We start from the raw sequence: 22,080 nt of genomic DNA, 5'->3' as shown, positions 1-22,080 counted from the left end.
CCAGATAGGGTGGGGGGGGGCATTATCTGGGAAAGACAGTCCAAGGTACTTGGCAAAACCACGAGAACCACTTGCACATCAATGTTCTGGAGATGAGAGTGGTGCTATATGCTTTGCAAGCACTTCACAGCTCCCTTCCCACTGGAACGATTGCGATTCAGTCAGACAACATGTCTGTCATGTGGTACATAAACAAATAAAGGGGGAACCAAGTCTTACCCGCTTTGCAGAGAGGCCTTAAGAGTTTCCTGATAGCAATGCGTATCCCGGGGAAATCCAACGCAATAGCGGACAAACTCAGCCAAGCAATTCTGATGCCTCACGAGTGGTCCCTGAATCCAGTGGTTGCGAAAGCAGTGGTTGCGAAAGAGATCTTTCACAAATGGGGCCAGCCTTGCTGCAGTCTATTTGCCACTCACCTGAATACCAAAGGCAGCAGCTACTTTGCCCTCATTCCCCATCTGGGGATGTTACCCAGGGATGCTCTAGTTCACGATTGGCCCCCGGGACTTCTCTATGCTTTTTCTCCCTTTCCACTCATACCCAAAGTAATACAGAAAGCAAGACAGTTGAGGAGTTCCTTGATCCTCATTGCTCCTTACTGGCCTCGACAAGTTTGGTTTCCTTTCCTGTGGCCCTGCCTTTTGGAGGAACCATGGATTCTGGATCCATCTCCAGATCTCCTGATTCATCAATCGGGACAGTTCCACCCCTCCATCCACACCCTCAAATTGACAGCATGGCTGCTCCAGTTTCACGTATAGCCAGGTGCATTCCCTTATCCCCAACGGTCAAACACATCCTAATTGCATCCCATAAACCTTCCACTCAGAAACTATATTCTAGCAAATGGAAAAGGTTTTCCCTTTGGGCTATGAACCGGGGCTTAGATCCGTATACAGCTCCTTTAGAATCCATTTTATCCTTCCTAACAACAATTTTTCATGAAGGAGCGGCAGCTGCTACAGTTAGAGTTCAAATAGCTGCCATTTCTAATTTCCATTTTGGTTTCATGGGAAATCCAATCATGCAACACTCCCTCTGTAAAACCTTCTTAAAAGGAGTTCTTCTTAGGCTCCCAATGAAACAACCTTTAGAACCCTGGGACTTGAATTTAGTCCTCTCATCTTTGATGTCTGCACCCTTTGAACCATCCTCGTCGTCAGACTTAACATTGTTATCATGGAAAACCCTGTTCTTGGTAGCTATAACATCGGCTAGGATAGTCTCGGAACTTCAAGCTCTAACTATTCGATCTCCTTACATTATCTTTCACAAGGATAGTCTCTGTCTTAGGACAAACCCTTCCTTTCTCCCTAAGGTATGCTTAGAACACAACCTGAATACTACCATTGAGCTACCTGTGTTTTTTCCAAACCACTCTAATAAATCAGAGTATAGACTTCACCAACTAGATGTCCACAGGATACTCAGATTCTATATACACAGGACCAAAGAATTCAGGAAATCTGATCAACGTTTTGTTTCCTTTTCTGACAAAAGGAAAGACTTACCTGTTTCAAAAATTACTCTTTCAAAATGGTTTTCAGATTGCATATCCTTTGCTTATCAACAAGCTGGTAGACAATTACCGTTAAAAGCTAAAGGTCACTCTACTAGGGCTGTAGCTACTTCATGCGCCTTTAGATCTAGGCTCCCAAATTGATGCTATTTGTGCAGCAGCTACTTGGGCAAGACCACATATGTTTGTCACTGATTACAAATTGGATTTGGCCTCCCGGGACAGGTCATCCTTTGGGTCCACTGTGCTGGAGAGTGTCTTCGCTTGAGCCACCTGGGATAAAGGTGCTAGGGACGCTGTCCCATCCAGCAAGAATTACGGCGAGATAGGACTACATAACATAAAGAAGTTATGTACTTACATAACTTTCCATGTTTGTAGTCCATCTCACCTATATTCTTGCGTCCCTCCCTCCAACCCCCTTCCCGTTTCTGGGGGATCTAGTGGACCTCTTTTTTGGGGCTGCCTGACTTTGATCTTTATTGTCCACCTGGAATGGATTATGTTTCTAATCCCTTCCTGTATTTTTACAGATTCTTTCTTATTATTATTATTACCTGATATTTATTTATTACTTTCTTGCAAACTAGATATGGGGAATTGCCGTGAGGCACCATGGAATAGGGGCTAGCCTCAAGCCAGTAAAAAGCTCTCGCGCTTTAGTATAGGCCGAGTCTGAGCCGAATATCGGCTCTGAACCCATCCAGCAAGAATGTAGGTGAGATGGACTACAAATATGGAACGTTATGGTAAGTACATAACTTCTTTTCTTGTCTCTCCAGTTCCTAAATTCCAGTTAAAACTGCTTTTGTTAGGAAACAATCTCGCACTCCTCCTCCTGGAGGTTAGAGGATGGCTAGGAAAGTTCCTGCTTGTCTGTCCGCACCTTCCCAGAAGCATCCCTTTCCTGACAAGCCAGGTAGTCTGTGACTACCACCCATGCCTCTCACACATTCCTCTTTCTCAGCATCTTTCCGTCTCTCTCCCAGCCTGGGAATACATAACTCAAGATTCTTGGGTCCTTTCCATTAAACACAAAGGGAGCTTTATGGTCTGGAAAACTCCTCCTCCCTTCATGGGAATTCCTCAACCACCACAATAACAACTTCATTTCCTTCCAGAGTGCTTCAAGAGTTGAAGTCCCAGAGAACTATACAAGAAGTTCCATTGTTCCAAAGTGGGAGAGGTTTCTATTCCAGGATGTTTCTTGTACCTAGGAAAGATGGCCTTGAAGACCCATTTTGGACCTTATTTACCTCAACGCTTTTCTAAAGGTTCCTATCTTTGGCATGCTGTCTCTACAGACTGTTTTCCTCTCAACCTTCAGGCTTTTCTGGCCGCCCTGGACATCAAGGATGCCTGCCTTCATATTCTGATTCATTCCCTCTACGGGAAATTTCTGCATTTTTCTGTTGTTTACTCACATTTTCAGTTTCCTGCTTTGCCCATTGGTCTCTCTACCGCACCAAGGGTATTTACAAAATGTTTGGCTCATGTCATTGCTTTCTGCAGAATTCATGGTATATGGGTCTTCCCTTACCTGGACGACCTGCTGCTCAAGGCATCACTTCCAGAGACTTTTCAACATCATCTTCTTTTTGTCATTTCCTTTCTGCAAAGATTGGGTTTCACAATAAATTTCAAAAAGTCCTTCCTCACACCTTCTCAGGACCACGTCTTCCTGGGGTGCAGGATAGAGGCAGACCTAATGTTGGCTTCCCTACTTCCTCAAAAGGTTCTGTTTCTGATCAACTATTTCCAAAACCTTCTCCCTTTGGACTCTCTGACAGCCAGGAAGTTTCTCAAACCTCTAGGATTTATGGCATCCACTATCCCGATGTTGCCTCTGGCCAAACTGCACATGAGGAAATTTCAGTAGTTCCTAAAGTCAGTTTGGAGACAGCATCTGCGCCCATTGGAGTTTGTCCTTCCTCTTCTTCCTTGTCTAAAGAGAGAGATACATTGCTGGATTCAGCAGTTTTTACTAAACCCTGATCTTCCTTTACATCCTCCTCTTCATACTCAAGTCTTGTTCACAGATGCCTCAGCCATGGACTGGGGAGGTAGCTTTTGCAGACTTAAAGGTTCATGGCCTGTGGTCCCCTTCTCAAAGGCAAGAACACATACAATGGATATAAAAAGTGTACACACCCCTGTTAAAATGCCATTTTTTTTTTGTGATATAAAAAAATTAGACCACAATAAATCATTTCAAAACTTTTCCCACCTTTAATGTGACCTATAACCTGTACAGTTCAATTGAAAAACAAAGAAATCTGTTCGGGGAATAAATATAAAAAATAAAAAACATACAATACACTGGTTGCATAAGTGTGCACACCCTTAAACGAATACTTTGTTGTGTGTGCACACCCTTATAGGTTCATAGGTAGGTACTAGGCTATTGGCCCTAGGGCCTATATAAGCCTAGCCAAACGGTACCCTGGCTTTTGCCACCCAAGAAAATCATTTTCCTATGACCCTGTCAAGCAGAGACAGAGAAGTGATCCCCCGGGGTGAATTTCCTATCTCCAATTTTAAACTAATACTTGAACCACCTTTTGATTTAATTACAACATTCAGTCTTTTTGGGTACACACCTGCCATCAATTAAAGAGAGACTGATTAACCCCAAATAAAGTTCAGCTGTCCTAATAGGATTTTCCTGACATTCTTAATTTTGATTTAGGTGCATTTCTTGCAAAATTCTGTGCATTACTGTTGCAAATTATAAGTCCATTTCCTGTCTTTTTTTTTTTACCTTCTTCTCCAGCAACCCATTAACATTCCAACCTAATAATTCAAGTTGCAACATAATAAAGGTTATTTTTATTCTGATTGCACCTATTCTTTGTCTTTGTTACAACCTGGTTGTTCATAGTTTGATTCTATTACTTTTGTGTCACTTTACATATTTTTTTTGTGTAGTATTGCTCCATTTGAACATGATCTTTATTTTCTTAGAACTTACAATTTTTTCCCTAGCAAAATAGTAAACAACATATTAACACTAGACTTATTTTTTCTGAAGGCAGTATAGCCAATGCTGCATAAAACAGCAGTGTAAAACTTCCTCTGTCCTTTTTTCTAATTGGATATAAACACAGCATATAATGTCAAATTATTTTTATTACTGGTACCTAATGATTTCAGTGCTTTTAAAATATTTTCATGTGTGCATCTTACATTTTAATTATACCAGACATCTTTGCGTGTACATAAATTCCCCTGCATTTTAAACCAGTTTTGTTACTCTGTTTCCAGTGCACTTGTCTCTTTCAATTAACTTACTTAACTTTGTGTTCATTCCTAGACTTAGTGCATGCATTACCACAGTTGGCTTTATATGTTAATGCCTATTTATTTCCATTATATATTAGCTTCCTTTTCAGTCATTTACATTTTTTTCTTTTCTTTCCATCTATTCATAGAGCTTTTTTCTTTCCAATTTATCTCCTTTTAATAATGTTGTTTGCACCCTGTACTTCTTTTTTAAATCTGTCTATTCATTAACAGAAAAGAAAACAAACCATATTAACATTTTTCCATTTTATGTCTTTGTAACTATTGTCAGTAAGAATTCCTGCGTTCCCTTCAACTTCACTCCTCCTCAGTATTATTCTGCATGTATTATTCCCACCATTTCCATTTAGAAAAGGGAAGAAGCAATTTACTTACAAATAAAGATCCATCTTTTAGTTCTTTTATCTCTCATAATATTAGTACTTCAAGTAAATATACAGTTGATTTAGACTTTGATTTCCATTTTCCAGTGCTTGCTTTTTTGGCAGTCAACAGAACTAAACTTCGTAAGGCCTCACTGTCACTCGTCTTGGTTTACATTTTGGTGAGGTAGTTCGTTTAGATGCTTTATTACACAGAAACGCATCAGGATGGATAGCAGCAGTACAAAATATAAATGAACTGATTAACTGACAAGACTACACAGATATACATGTTTACATCTCAACAGCTTACTACAAAATGGCAGTCAGGCTCGCATGTGCTCAGTATTTATACACGTGAAAGCCCCTAGAAAGCTTCTTAAAGGATAGATTCCTGTCCCAGAGTCTTCCCATGCTTTGGAACAAGATCCCAGTTACATTAGGCAGAGCTCCTCGCTAACACTCTCTTCAAAAGAAACCTTGGCGAGTGGTTGGGAAACAGAACGTTTACCTCGGGGATCACTTCAGTGGCTCTGCTGGACAGAGGCACAGGGATCTAATCTAAGGGGGCGGCGAAAGCCAACACATTCTGGCTAGGCTTATAAATGCCTTCGGGCAGATAGCCTAGTACCTGCCTATGAACATATTTACTCAGTTGCCTGCTACAGCAAAAAGCCATGGTTCGCAGAGAGCTTACAAAGTATCAAAGGGATGTCATTGTTGAAAGGTATTGGTCAAGAGAAGGGTACAAAAAATTTCCACAGCATTGGATATACCATGGAACACAGTGAAGACAGTCATCAAAAAGTGGAGAAAATATGGGACAACAGTGATGTTGCAAATAACTGGACATCCCTAAAAAAAATTGATGTAAAGACAAGAAGAAAACTGGTCTAGGAGGCTGCCAAGAGACCTACAGCAACACTGAAGGAGCTGCAGGAATTTCTGGCAAGTACTGTTTGTGTACTACATGTGACAACAATCTCCCGTATTCTCCGTATGTCTGGACTATGGGGTAGGGTTGCAAGACGGAAGCCTTTTCTTACACAGAAAAAACATCCATGCCCAGCTAAAATTTGCAAAACAATACATCAAGACTCCCAAAAGCATGTGGGAAAATGTGTTATGGTCTGATGAGATCAAGGTTAAACTTTTTCGCCACAATTACAAAAGGTATGTTTGGCGCAAAAACAACACTTTGCACCACCAAAAGAACACCATCTCCATGGTGAAGCATGATGGTGGTGGCAGTATCATGCTTTGGGGTGCGTTTCTTCAGCTGGAACTAGGGCTTTAATCAAGGTGGAGAGAATTATGAACAGTTCCAAATACCAGTCGTTTTTAGCCCAAAACCTTCAAGCGTCTGCTAGAAAGCTAAAGATGAAGAGCAATTTTACCTTTTTACATGACAATGACCCCAAGCATACATCCAGATTAACAAAAGAATGGTTTCACCAGAAGAAAATTAAAGTTTTGGAATGGCCCAGCCAGAGCCCATACCTAAATCCAATAGAGAATCTGTGGAGTGACATGAAGAGGGCTGTGCACAAGAGATGCCCTCTCAATATGACAAATTTGGAGCGCTTTTACAAGGCAGAGTGGGCAAACATTGCCCAGTCAAGATGTGCCATGCTGATAGACTCCTACCCAAGAAGACTGAATGCTGTAATTAAATCAAAAGGTGCTTCAAAGTATTAGTTTAAGGGTGTGCACACACAACAAAGTATTATGTTAAGGGTTTTCACATGTATGCAACCAGCGTATTGTAGATTTTATATTCTAAAGACATGCTTTTGGAGCATTTCTCCCCGGGCCTCCGCTGAAAACAGGATCTGTGGAACCTAGTCGGATATTCCCGGTCAACAAATGTTAAATAAAAAAATAAAAAAAAATAAATATTTTTTCCTTGAACAAATTTGTTTTTCAATTGAATTGTACAGGTTATAGGTCACATTAAATAAAGGTGGGAAAAGTTTTGAAATGATTTATTGTGGTCTTATTTTTTTTACATCACAAAAACCTGGCATTTTAACAGGGGTGTGTACACTTTTTATATCCACTGTAAATGAAAAAAAAAGGTCTTCTGCTGGCTCTTCAGGCTTTCCATGCTCTTGTACTGCCAGGACCCTTAAAACTGTTTACAAACAACACCACAGTACTTTGGTATGTAAACACATAGGGGGACAAAATTATATCTTCTGTGCAGACTAGCTCTCATGGCATAGGGGCTGGCAGATCAGTGCCAGGTCACCCAGGTCCATGACTTGGTCCCATGAGTGGATGCTTCACAGGGATGTGCTTCTAGACATTCTCCACCAAAGCCAAAAACACAGCTTCAATGGGACCAGATGGGGTCCCAGGCTGTGTCTTACAAGAGCTCCAAAATGAACTAACCCCTCACCTAAACACACTGTTCAAACTCAGCCTCTCTACAGGCTACGTACCCACAGAGTGGCGCACAGCAACAGTTATCCCGCTCCACAAAGGTGGAGCCACAACGGGCCCCGGGAACTATCGCCTTATAAGCCTGACTAGCCTGGTCTGCAAGGCTATGGAACACATCATCATGGAACTCACTAACAGAGACATTGGGAACCTCCAAACCTTGGACCCTACCCAGTTTGGCTTTGTTAAGGGCAGATCATGCCTCCTAAACCTGGTGGACTTCCTTGAGACGGTTACCAAGGTATTAGATGAGGGAAAGGAGGTCCACACAGCCTACCTAGACCTTGCAAAGGCTTTTGACACCATTCCCCATGCTAGTATTATAGACAAGCTCACCAGCTTGAACATAAACCCCTACGTCACGAGATGGGTTGCCAACTGTCTCATGGATAGAACCCACATGGTGAGAGTTACAGGCTCTACGTCCGACTCTAAACCGGTTACAAGTGGCGTCCCCCAGGGCTCAGTCCTAGGACCCCTCCTATTCGGTATATACTTCTCAGAGGTATAGGCAAGCATAGGAGGACTATGGCTGACCAAGTTGGCAGATGATTGCAAACTAGGGGCCATAATTGATTCTCCGGCTGATACAGACACCCTCCAGATGGATCTCACTTACACGGATACCTGGTGTCAAAATCATGGCCTCAAGCTAAATGCCAAAAAGTGCATAGTCATCCCCTTTGGAAAAAACAAAGTACCCGCAAACTACCACATAGGTGGTAGTCCCCTAAGTACAGAAAATGTAATAAGGGATCTGGAGACCCAAGTAGATAGTAATTTCTCCTTTGATAATCATATTGCCAAGGTGGTTAGAAAATCCTTGTATGTGGCCCACCTAATCACAAAAGGGTTCACATCTAGAACAAAATAGGTTATTGTGCCTCTCTACTCATCACTCATTAGACCCATCATAGAATACAACGCCCCATTTGGGATGTATCTTACAAGACACCTGCAACAGCTGGAAAGGCCACAAAAGTACCTCACCAAGAGGATTACTGGCCTCAAACAGATGCCCTATGCAGCCTGACTCAAGAAACTCCAGCTGTACTCGGTTGCATACCGCTTACTCAGAGGTGAACTCTGCCTGACATACAAGGCCATATCCAACCCAGAATTGAGGGACATGCTCCACCTAAAAAAACAAATCCTGGAGAGCGACACGCTCTAGAGATATAAACCTCACCACAACAATAAATAGGACATGCTGGAGGGATAGATTCCTATCCCAGAGACTCCCCATGCTTTGGAACAGGATTCCAATATATATCAGGCAGAACCCCTCACTAACACTCTTCAAGAGAAACCTTGACGGGTGGATGGGAAACAGAATATTTACCCCGGGGATCACTGCTGTGGCTCTGCTGGAAAGTGGCGCAGGGAAGTAATGGCTCTGCTGGACAGTGGCACAGGGAACTAATGGCTGTGCTGGACAGAGGCACAGGGAACTAATCTAAAGGGGTCGCGAAAACCAACACATTCTGGCTAGTCTTATAAATGCCCTTGGGCAGAGAGCCTAGTACTTACCTATAAACCAATGAAGTTGATCTCTTTGCCTCCCCTTTGAACAGACAACTGTCACAGTTTTATTCCAGAGTCTCAGGCCATCTGGTCTGGAAGGTGGATGTCCTTTCAGTTTCTTGGAGGGGGATGTTTCTGTATGCATGCCCCCCCTTTTCTCTCATTCAGAAAGTCTTGCTGACGATTCAGTAGGGCAAACTGAAAAATCTTGCTGGTGAGCCTCTTTTGGCCAAGTCAGCTTTGGCTCCTTCTTCTGCATTTAGCCAAAGGTAGTAATCACAAGTTACCTCACAGGGTGGATCTTCTCACATGGGATGAGGGATCTTCCATACACCCACATCTGTCATCTCTACATGTGACATTGTGGGTGATAAATTTTTGATTCCTTTCAGACACCTGTATTCTGAGGACATGCTTAGGGTTCTGCAGGAGGCCAAGAAATCCAATACCAGGAAATCCTACTCATCAAAATGGAAGAGGTTTTCCATCTGGTGTCTGTCTCGTAACCTAGGTCCACTATCTGTGGACATTCCTTTAATTCTGTCCTACTTGTGTGAACTGCTGAAAGCTTCTTCTGTTAAAGTTCATTTGTCAGCCATTTCTGCTTGTCGGCCTTTGACTCCTCCATTGGCTTCTAGAATAGAGGTAAAACTTTTATTAAAAGGCATCCTTCAAATAAAGCCTCATCGGAAATCTGTTCCCCCTCCTTGGGTTCTTAATTGTATTCTGGAAAATCTCACTCTGGCTCCTTTTGAAACTGCAGCCACAGCTTCCCTGCAACATTGTACTTGGAAGAATGTGCTATTACTTGCCATCACCTCTGCCAGAAGGGTGACTGAGTTTCAGGCTTTGATGCCTTTTCCTCCCTTCCTAGTTTTTCATACGTCTAGGGTTTCTTTGCATACCAGTCCTTACTTTAAATCCAAGGTTGTGAATGAGTTGTCACTTAAATCAGTCTTTTAATTTGCCCACCTTTTTTCCATCTCCACAGTTCTTTAGTGAGAGTGTCCTGTATACCTTGGATGTGCATAGACAACTTAGATTTTATTTGGATAAAACTAAGGCTATCAGGAAATCTGATCAGCTTTTTATGTCTTTTCATCCCAGGGATCTGGGATGATCTGTTTCCAACCAGACAGTTTCTACTTGGGTTTCCAAGGCCATTTCATTTTGTTATGTTTTCCATGGCAAGTCTCTCTCTTCCCATGTTAAGACACATTTTACTAGAGCTGTTGCCTTTTCTGGTGCTTTTTTTAGGAGTTGGATTCTACTTCTGATGTTCATCGTGTTTCACTGTTGCAGTCATTACACTAGGGTTATCCTGCTGGCAGGCTACCCGCAGTCGGCCTGAATTCCAAAGTCCTGGTCCGGCGTCGGTTGCTGTCACCTCTTCCCTGATGTCAGTGTGCCAGGGGTATAAAAGATGCAGCTGACGCCATTTTCTTCAATCTTTTTTGCCGCGCGGTGCCCGAAGCAAAAGCATTTCTCAAGTGCCGGTCGGCCAACTCCTGAGATTTTCTAAATCGAAATTCAGATCCGAAGTCTTCAATAAAGCTAAGTACCCCGTTGGGGAAACTTTTTTCTTGCTCCAGACTGATGTCAGAAAAAGTTAACAATTGTATTTCTTGTGGGAAGCAAAGTAAGAGTGGAATAAGGATTTCCACTCTTACTGTATTCCTTGCCTAGGCCCTGACCACGACGTTGCTAGTTGTCGGTTTTGTGCTAGATTTAACCAACGCACTATTAAGCGTCGGTACGATTTTGCTTTTCATTATTTTGGCAGAAGGTTTACATATATAATGCTGTCGGAACAACCGACAACCGGAATTCATAAAAAACACAAGGATAAAGACAAGGACAAGCATCCGAGGTCCAAAACCGATGACGAAGCCTCTTCCAGGCCAGTCCCCAGTTTGCCGGTGCTCAGTGAGGCACTTTTGCAGCCCCTGACTCCCGCTACCTCAGAGCCACAGGCTGCCTCCAACTCCCACGTGGAGACAGCTAGGCCTCTGGATACTCAAGGTATTGGTCCTTCGGAAATTAATCCCTCAGATGGGTCCGGAGCCGCTGAGCAGGCATCGGCTTCTGAGGGTGTCTTCAGACCTACACAACTTTATATAAAGCCTACTTCAGCATCCAAGACAAAGTCTAAAACAGTTTTAAAGACAAGAAAACCAGTACAGCATTCTCCAGGACAGACTTCTATGCCTAAGAAACAGATTCTTAAAATGGCCGAAGACCTAATTACTTTGATCAGGGGTTCCCATCCCCCTCCTGATAAGAGGCCTAGGCAAGACACTGAATATGATTCCTCTGATCAGGTTTCCATTTCCTCTGATTCCTCTTCTGAACAGGGTTATTCTATTCCTCCCTATGAGCATTCTGATGCTGAAGATTCTATTCCTTCAAGCCAGTTGAAGGCTATTCCTGAGGGCTATTCATTTGGGGAAACCCTGCATACCATGAGGGAGCATTTCCACTGGGAGAGCCAAGATTATTCCAATTCGAAGAAAAGACTTAGAGACTTTCTTTTACTTCCTCAGCACAGACCCCTTGCAATTCCCCCTGTTCTATACATAGTAGATGATGTATTTTCAAAGTCCGGCCTGTCTCCAGACTCTTTACCTCCTGCTCCTGTTAAGCTGGACAGATACTACAGGGTTCCAGACTCCCATAAATTTCTTTACAAAAACCCTGCTGCTGACCCTGAAACTATCTCACAGGGTCCCAAAGGGGTCAAGGCTGCTTCTGCTAAAAACCCTGTCCCCTCAGATAGAGATTCTAGGGCTTTGGACAGATGGGGGAAAAAAGTTTACACTTCTGCTACCTTGGCTGTAAGGGCTTTAAATTGTCAATTTCATATGCTCAAATATCAGCAATACTTAATGTCTTTGTTAAAACAAAAAATGTTGACAAATTCTGAATGTTCTGAGAACAAAGATTTGCAGGATTTATTGCATGCAGCTGAACAAGTGGGAAAACATACTTTGCAATGTGGCTATGATTCACTGGAGGCCTCGTGCAGGGCCGCTGTTACAGGTTCTGTTATTAGAAGGCAAGATTGGTTAAAGGAACAGAATCTGCCTGATCATGTTAAAGCAAAATTATTGGATGCTCCATTACAGCATGATACTTTGTTTGGTGTTAAGGCAGAAGAGGTGTTGAAGAAAATGGAGGATAAGGCTATATCTATGCAGACAGTAAAGGATTTCTTACAGGTACAGCCACCCAGATGTAGCAGGAACTGGCCCTCTAAGAATTGGTCCTTTCCAGTGTCAGACAGACCACAAAGAGCCAGATTCAGATGCCCTAGAGGCAGGCAACAGCCCCAGGGCTCATACAGGCCCAAACAATGCAGTGCTTCTACCTTCAAAAGCGGAGAAGACAAATCACAGCCTTATAGAAAACAGCACCCTTAGGGGGAAAGCTAGCACTTTTTTCACAAAACTGGCACAAGATCACCCAGGACAAATGGGTCTTAAATATAGTCTCCCAGGGCTACAGGTTCCACTTTCACACCCTTCCAAAGGCAAAAGGTATGCCAGACCTGCCACACAATCAGTGGGCAGAGGCACAAAAACAAGTTTCATCTCTCATGGACATGGGGGCTATTCAGCCAGTGCCACAACAAGAGCAGGGACAAGGATTTTACTCAGGACTTTTCTTAGTACCAAGGAAGGGCAAAGCCTGGAGACCAATTCTGGACCTGTCTATTCTAAATACTTTTCTGGACGTCCCAAAATTCAAAATGTTGACTCTACAGTAGCTTCTGCCCATGCTGGACAATAAAGCACGGCTTGTAACTTTGGACCTCAAAGAGGCATACCTGCATGTCCCAGTCAGACAATCTTGCAGAAGATACCTCAGATTCATAGCTGGCTCAATGCACTACCAATTCTCTGCACTGCCCTTTGGCTTATCTACTGCGCCCAGGGTCTTCACAAAATGCCTGGCACCAGTAACTGCATTTTGCAGACTAAGAGGAATTCAAATATATCCCTACTTGGACGACTGCCTTATTCAAGCAAAGACCAAAGATATTCTACTACAGCATCTGGCGTTTGTAAAAAGATTACTAATTTGCCTAGGGTACACAGTAAACGAAAAGAAATCAAAACTAGTACCCTCTCAAGAGATAGTATTCCTGGGTGCAAGCTTAAATACAACCGCCCAGATGGCTTATCTCATGCCAGACAAACAAAGGCAACTGACTTCTTACTTCAAAAACATGGCAACAAACACCCAGTTATCTGCAAGAAAAATTCTGCAGACTCTGGGCTACATGGCATCCTGCATTCTACTAATTCCATATGCAAGACTGCATATGAGGAAACTACAATGGTATCTAAAAAGTGTTTGGACTCAACATTGCCACAGCTTGGAAATAGTAATTACTCTCATTCCCTGCCTACAACAGTAATTTCAGTGGTGGGCACAGGCCTGTCACCACAACAAGGGACAGCCATTCACCTTACCCAGTGCCAGGCAGACACTAACAGATGCATCAGATTATGCCTGGGGGTCGCACATGGCAGGAAAATGTATTCAGGGCACATGGCCGACAAACCAAATGCATCTTCATATCAATCAAAAAGAGATGCTAGCTGTACAGAATGCCCTGACAGCCTTCAAGGACCTACTTCATCCAGGACAACTACTGATAAAGACGGACAATACTACAGTCATGTGGTACATAAACAAGCAAGGGGGCACACATTCCTACCCCCTCTGCAGACAAGCCATGACTTTGTGGAACACAGCATTGACTTATCAAGTACATCTGCAAGCACAATTCCTGCCAGGAAAGACAAATACTTTGGCAGACGAACTAAGCAGAAACCTCATGGATTCTCACGAGTGGAAACTAGATCCACAAATCTTCAACATGATAACAGGGAAATGGGGATGCCCAGACATAGATCTATTCACCTCCCCTCACAACTGCCAGCCACAGAGATTCTGCACTCGGACTTATCACAAGCAAACATGGAAAGTGGACGCCCTTTCATTCAGCTGGAAAGCCCTTACAGTATATGCCTTCCCTCCTCATCCTCTCCTCTCCAAGGTACTCCTAAAGGTCAGACAAGAGAAGCCAAAAATGATACTGATTGCCCCAGACTGGCCACGCCAGCACTGGTACCCAATCCTAATGAGCTTGTCTCAAGGCCCAGCCTGGACATTGCCTCTAATACCTCATTTGCTGACCCAACAGAACAATTGGATCCTGCACAGCCAATTCAGAACCCTAAATCTGGCTGCATGGCGGATAATGTAGAATACACCTCTCTCTAAAGCAGTTATGTATGTTATTATGGAGGCCAGGAGGCCCAGCACCAGAAAATCTTATGCAGAAAAATGGAAGAGATTCTGTGCTTGGAAGCAAGCGCAGGGAATTGACACGCTTGTACCAAATATTCCTCAGATTTTGCAATACCTAACTGAGATGCTGGACAAAGGCCTATCCTTGTCATCAGTTAAGATCCATGCCTGTGCCATTTCAGCTCATTACAATACGGACCCACCTATTTTTTCTCATCCACTGCTAAGACAGTTTCTCAGAGGGGCCAAAAACATAAGACCTCCAAGGAGAGCTCCATTACCTGCATGGGACCTCAGTTTTGTCTTGGGAAAACTCACACTGTCTCCTTTTGAGCCAGCCAATACAGCAGAGATGAAATACTTGTCATGGAAAACCGCTCTTCTCCTAGCAATAACTTCAGCAAGAAGAGTCTTAGAGTTACAGGCACTTATGGCTGTGGAACCTTTTATTATTTTCCACCAGGACATGGTTTCTCTAAGGATAAACCCGACATTTATGCCTAAGGTAGTGTCCAGCGTGGCTCTTAACCAAACCATACAGTTGCCTACCTTTTATCCAAACCCACAGAATAAGGGGGAGAGACTTCTGCATACTTTGGACATACACAGACAGCTACGCTTTTACTTGGACAAGACTAAAGCCTTCAGAAAGACTGAGCAACTCTTAGTGGCATATGCTGCAGTTTCGCAAGGAAAAGCCATTTCAAAGCAGACTATTTCAAAATGGATAGGCCACTGCAATCGTTTCTGCTCTTCACAACATGGCAAATCAGTGCCCAAGGGCATTAGGCCACATTCTACCAGAGCAGCAGCCACTTCAGCAGCCTTCCTCAGAGGAGTACCAACCAAGGACATTTTGGAGGCTGCAACATGGACTTCAGTGCACATTTTTACAAGGCACTACCATTTACCTCTCTACTCTAAATCCAGAGCAGGCTTTGCCACTGCAGTTCTGCAGGGCCTCATAGCCACTCCAAACTCTATTTAAGCCCAGCCACCCAACCTCAGCTTTGGGATTCAACCCAAGTGTAATGACTGCAACAGTGAAACACGGTGAACATAGTACAGTTGTGTACCTACCATAAATGTAGATGTTCGAGTGTATTCACTGTTGCAGTCCAGGTTACCCTCCCACCATCCCCCTTTTTTCTTTGCTGGGACTTATCTGTACCTCTCTATTCTATACAACCTATGTGGTGTATTTGCTTATAGATGAAGGTTATGTGCATGCTTTTTTATGATCTAAATTTTTACAGCCTACCCTTTTGGGGGCACCTGACATCTGGGGCAAGAAAGACTGAAGAAAATGGCGTCGGCTGCATCTTTTATAATCCTGGCGCACTGACGTCAAGGAAGAGGTGACAGCAACCGACGCCGGACCAGGACTTTGGAATTCAGGCCGACTGCGGGTAGCCTGCCAGCAGGATAACCCTAGTGTAATGACTGCAACAGTGAATACACTCTAATATCTACATTTATGGTAGGTACACAACTGAACTTTTTGGAAGCAGCCACTTGGACTTCAGTTCACACTTTCACTATATATATTACAAGTTGGATGGCATCTCCAGATCCAGAGATGGCTTTGCTAGAGACATTATTCATGACTTTCTAGAGAGCGCCTCTTCACCTTCCTCCTCCATCCTCCCTCTCATCTTCATGAGCTGTATTATTCTCCCTCATGTAAAGAATACTGCAACATAGGAGTAGAAGGACATAGAATAGTTGAGTAAAATCTTACCATAACCATAGATGTCCTTCTCTTCTGTGTTGCAGTATTCTGTCCCTCCCACATTTTCCCCCTGGTGCATGTTTTTTCTGTGGATGTAGGTTTTCCTCCATTTGTTCCTTAAGCTGGTGTTCCTACTGGGGAATTCATTTCTGAGGATGGTAAGTGGGGACTTCACTTTTATGGCCTATGCCGTCTGCTAGCTTATGTGTGATGTCCCACATACAATGTAGTGATAAAAAGCTTTTGTATATTGGCTGGCATCGGGACCGTTTACCCTCATATAAAGATTACTGCAGCATAGAAGAGGAGGACATCTATGGTTATGGTAAGATTTTATACAACTATTCTTTATTTGTGGTATTCGTGTATCAGTATATTGTCCATTTATGTTAGACATTAATAATTAGTCACACTCAGTGAGGCTATTTAAAGATGACAGAAGTTGCATTATAAGTTTACTGTTTATATCATCTTCAGTATGCAGTAGTATGTTGTCCAAAGCAATGTTAATGAATGTATTCTTTGCATGAAACTGATGAACTATTTACATGTAAAACACAGGCCGAAAACATGACCCTTCTACTTCAGACATCTGAGAAAACTGTTTTTTTAATACTAATGGTTATTTTATTTCCCCTAAATAAAAATTTGGAATTGAGTAAAAAATTACATCTGTCTTATAATTCAGCTTGGACAGCATGAACAGAAGGCCATGGAGGTATCATTTACTCTTTCTAAATAAAGGGCAATACAGTGGTGCAGTGATTAACATTGCTGCCTCTCATCTCTTGTTCTTCACTTTGGGTCACATCAGGGTGGGCTTTCTGTGACGATTTTGTATATTCTTTCATTGTTTACATGGGATTTTGTTGGAGTCTCCACATTCTTTCCATATCCCAGAGACATGCTGAACTGGCATTGTTTACATTACCCCTTCTTTGTAGTGTGCACATGAATGTGATTGCAGTTTGAAGATAGACTGACATCTTGTGCACAACTGATTGCAGTTTTACTACCTTTGTCAATATAGGCTCCTTCTCCCTGTGATCCTGAAACTGATAGAGTGGGTATTGATGATGGATGGATGAATGACATTTTTGCCACTGGCTTTGTAATGTCTAGGCTGCATTGCATGTTTGCCAAACCCTTAACCAATGTAATAGTAGATCTGATGTTTTCATTTTCATTCTGTCCTTAAGATGTGGGTTCAGTTCCAATTATCAGGACCGACTCGGCCATTACTACAGCTTGCGCAGGCCAAAAACTCATGAGCTTCACCTCTACCTACACTCTCTCTCTCCCAGTTACCTCAGATCTCATTTGCCACTTTTCCCAACAGATGCCTTCGCCATAGCTCTCGAGCTAAGTAAAGTTTTCTGATAATTTTTCTTCACTTTTTTCCCTTTTTCTGCTGTTATTTTTTTGTAATAACTATATCTTTCACTATTTGTTTCCTGTATCTGTACTTTCCTATCCTTCAAGTTTAGTTGCTCTCCCTTTTCTGTACACTTCTGTGTACCTTCCACTATTATCGTTGATAGCCTCCTTTCTGTACACCTTTGTGTACCCTGTGCTATCATTGTTGATGGTCCCTTTCACTCTTTCTCTCCTTCGTTAAAAAAAACAAAAAAAAAAAACAAAAAGCAAAACTTTCCTGTTTAGTATCCTTATTTTGAGTGAGTGTGCTGTCCCTTCCTTTCTGTAAATGTGGTGTGTGCCTTTTTAGCCTTTTTTATTATGGCTGAAAAACCTAAGGGTCCATGTGGCTTCAAGAAATACCAGAAGTGTGGCCATAAAATCCCTCTCTTAGACTTGCTATTATTGTGCATTTATTGTTAGAGTCCTGTCCACTTACAGGAAGATTGTAGTATTTGCCATGGCTTTAGTCACAGGAACCTGGTTGAAAGAAAAATAAATTAATCCTGAAAGGTTTGATTTCTTCCACTTTTGGAGAGGCAGTTAATGTGAAGTTGTTAAATCTCACCGTTTATTCTCACTGATGGGTTCAGAGCCGATCCTCGGCTCCGACATGGCCGTTAGCAAAGCTCAAGGTTTACCAGTAGCTCGAGACCAAGTCCCTTATCCCATGATGCACTGCTGGAATTACCTCAGATCTAGTTTGCCGCGGCACAGATCTTGGTGTTCCAGATTGCTCGGACCAATTTTATTGGAAAGATTCCTCTATTTGCAAGTTTTAAAAACTTTTTCTTAACTTTCATTCTTGTTAGGATAGTTTATATATATATATATATATATATATATATAAGTGCCCTGTGTTGGCTTTGTTTTTTCAATAGAAGTGTTTCTAGTTAGCAGTTGGCCTAGTAGTGTTGGCCTTGTATTTAACTAAATTCATAGTCAGTAGTTAATTCAGTAGCTAATAGTTGCTTAGAGTGTGTTTTCTATTTGTTTAAATTTAGGATGTCTGAAGAGAAAGAGAAGCAACATCCTAAATCTGGCTTCAAAAAATGTCCGGACTGTGGACAAAAAATGTCAGTCACTGACGGGCACATTCAGTGTGTCTATTGTCTGGGGGCATTACACCTCCAAGACTCTTGTAGCATCTGTCACTCCTTCTCTTCCAGGGTACTTTTAGAGAGGATGAGGAAATTGGTGGATAGGGGCTTACTTCAGCACCCCTTCTCGGAAGTACTGGGTGACCAGGATGGTGCTAGCAAATCCTCTAAGTCATCCAAATCTTCAGGTGACTCCAAATTATCTAAAAAGGCTAAAAAAATGGAGGGTGTAGGGTCATCGGTTCCACTGCCTTCAGAACCAAGTGTCCCTTCAGTTCTGAGCCAGCTCACAGCTTTGGAGCCGGTTTCTGAGATTCCCTCATCTACTTGGCACCCTCGTTGCACTCCTTGAAGTCTTCTGTCAGCCTCTCGGATCTGGATATGGACCAGTTGGTGCAGAAACTTTTACGGGCACCAGGCATTGCCAAATTGTTGTCGGCTCTGACGCCTCCGTCAGAACTGAAGACCATTACCCCGGACTTGACTGCTCCTCCTCCGAGCCTTACTGGACTTTTGAAGCCGGAGGAGGCCGACCTGATGGTTGTTGAGCCTGTGGAGCAGAGACCTGCTCCAGTGTTATCAGTCCCATCTACTGGAACGTCCTCGGCTCCGACCGGGGACTCTAGGAGCCGACACTCTCCTGTCGGGTCCGGAGAGGATAGCCGTACCGATTTGTCGGTGCCGACTCTTCCACTCGGGGCTTTGGCTCAGATGAGCTCTGCTCCTACCTCGGGCTCGGAGCCCATAGCCTCAGTGCGGGAGGATCGGATGGTCCCTCCGGATCCGTCTACCCCTGCTCATCGGAGTCATGGTGCATTCGATGCCATGAGGAGAGTCGTGTCTCCAAAGACATCATCAGCATCAGGTCTAGCTTCCTCCTCCTCTCAAGCACCTGTATCCGCTCCTGCTTCTACCGGTCAACCCAAGCATAGAGACCCTGAGCCTCAAGTAGCCCCACAGGGCGCCCCCTGCTCTTCTGAGACCTCCCCAGAAGCCCCCAATGAGGAGGTACCCAGGAAGAGACTGTGCAAGAGGAGGTACTTTGACTCCCCACAGGAGTCTTTGACATCTGACACTGACTTGGTTGAGTCAGAAGGGTCCACTCGATCCCCCTCGGAGGATATCTCCTTTGCGGAGATATTAGAGATCCTTAATCAGAGGGGTGGTTGGCAGTCCAAAAGTCCTACTGAGGATGAGTCAGTGCTTTTGAAGGCTTTCGAGTCTCAACCTTCCACCTCTTAGGTGTCTCTGCCTTACGATGAGCTCATGGAGCTATCTCTCGTAAGGCATGGGAGTCTCCAGAGGCCATGGAACCTGACCCCGGAAGCCAAATAAGGTCATCTCTGCCCCCATGGACAAAGCTTTTTTGACTAAGGGAGTGCCTGTTGATGCCATGGTGGTGGCGGCAGCCACCAAAAAGGAAACGTCTGAGACATCCTCATCTATCCATCCTCCTAACAGAGATTCCAGGATCATGGATAGATACGGGAAATGCATGTTTAGTTCAGCGACTTTTTCCCTTCGATCACTGAACTTCTTAACCCATTTTACCAGACTACAAAGAGATCTCTGAAGGAGCTAGGAGATACTCTCCAGGGTACAGTAGCTGTAGGGGTTGCCGACAAAGTTACCACCCAGCTCGCTACCCTAAATTCGATTGTGAACTTGTCCATGCATCTCATATCTTATGCAGCTGATGGTTCGAGTAGGGCCGCAAGTTCAGGCATTGCTCTGTGTAGACAAGCCTGGATGCATCTCTGTTCCTTTGCGGAACCTTTCAAGGCTTCCTTTATCAACACCCCATTTGATGGCTTATCCCTGTTTGGCCCCAAGGTAAAGGAAACTCTAACCAGGTGTGAGCAGGAAGGAAAGACTCTATCTGCCATCGGAGTCCATTTTTCTACCCCTACTCGGCCCTATCCCAAGGGCCCTAAGGGCGGAAAGATGTGGTTCCGAAATCCCAGGGAGCCTTTCAGGACACACGTGGCGAAACCCCCTCTAGAGGCAGAGGAGGAGGTTATAATGGAAGACTCCGCCCGCATGGCAGGTGGGGGTCCACAACAGCAGGGTAACAGAGGCCAGTTCTCTGGTCAGCCCTACCAGCGCTCCTGAAAGGAGACCTGGCTGCCCGGCTCTGGAGGCAGTTGGAGGTCGCTTATCTTTGTACCCAGAAGCCTGGCTAAGCATAACATCTGATACCTGGGTACAAAGCATCATTTCCAGAGGGTATTTCATACCGTTCTCTTCCCCTCCCACTCCTGTCAACAGAATCCCGGATGTTCCACCCAGTCTCAGGGGACAAGCAACTATAGGGGTTCGCAAGATGCTAGAAAAAAAAGAGTCATCCAGCCAGTCCCAGCAGACCAAACAGGATTCAGAACTTACTCAAGATTCTTTTTGGTTCCAAAGAAAATGGGACTGGAGACCTATTTTGGACCTCAGCAGACTCAACCAATTTGTGAAAAAAGAGAAGTTCCGAATGGTCACACTTCAGGCTATTCTTCCCTTTTTAGGGAAAGACGATTGGATGTACTCCATCAATCTCAAGGACACGTACTACCACATAAAGATGGACAGACACTCCAGAGATTACCTGCGTTTCCGGCTGGGAGCCAATCACTACCAGTTTCGAGCCCTGCCCTTTGGTCTCACTACAGCTCCCAGAGTGTTCACCAAATGCATGGCAGTGGTCACGGCTCACCTGCGGCGTCTAGGATTCCAGGTGTTTCCATACCTAGACGATTGGCTCCTTACCTCCACCACCAGGCATCAACTGATTCAGGCAACAGAATCTACTCTGACACTCTGCAACCACTTAGGCATTACAGTCAACTTCGAAAAGTCTGCCTTGTCGCCATCGCAGCATACTGTTTTTATAGGAGCAGAGTTAGATACCTCAACCACCACCCTACGTCTTCCAGTCGAAAGGGTCTCACTTCTTTGCCAACACGTCAGCTCATTGGTGTCAAAGAACAAAGCTACAGCTGCAGAGGTCTTGAAGGTACTAGGTTTGATGGCGGCAGCAATTCTAGCCATTCCACTCGCAAGGATGCATATGCAAATTCTTCAATGGCTTCTGTTCGCTCAATGGTCTTACCAGAAATTGCCAATGAACCATATGACTCTCATCACAAACTCTTGCAAGACGGACCTTCGGTGGTGGTTGACGTCTCTTCATGTCACAATAGGATGACCCTTTGTGCTTCCACCCCCCCCCAGTAGCCACTGTGACCATGGACACTTCCCTGATAGGGTGTGTGGGGGGGGGGCATTTTCATGGAAAGACTGCCCAAGGCACATGGGCGGATCAAGAGTCACATCTGCATATCAATGTTTTGGAGTTGAGAGCAGTACTTC

The 22,080-nt window shown here is 43.9% G+C and overlaps 1 protein-coding gene across 1 annotated transcript in view; it reads left to right on the top strand.

Moving 5' to 3' along the window:
- Positions 1–22,080, top strand: part of CLIC4 (chloride intracellular channel 4) — a 1,305,478-nt gene that overhangs the window by 532,960 nt on the left and 750,438 nt on the right. The window lies entirely within an intron of this gene.

This window comes from Protopterus annectens, chromosome 1.part1, assembly GCF_019279795.1.
Source record: "Protopterus annectens isolate FY-2018-M chromosome 1.part1, PAN1.0, whole genome shotgun sequence".
Lineage (NCBI taxonomy): Eukaryota > Metazoa > Chordata > Ceratodontiformes > Protopteridae > Protopterus > Protopterus annectens.
The sequence above is the reverse complement of the archived record's forward strand: the minus strand, read 5'-3'. Positions and strand labels throughout refer to the sequence as shown.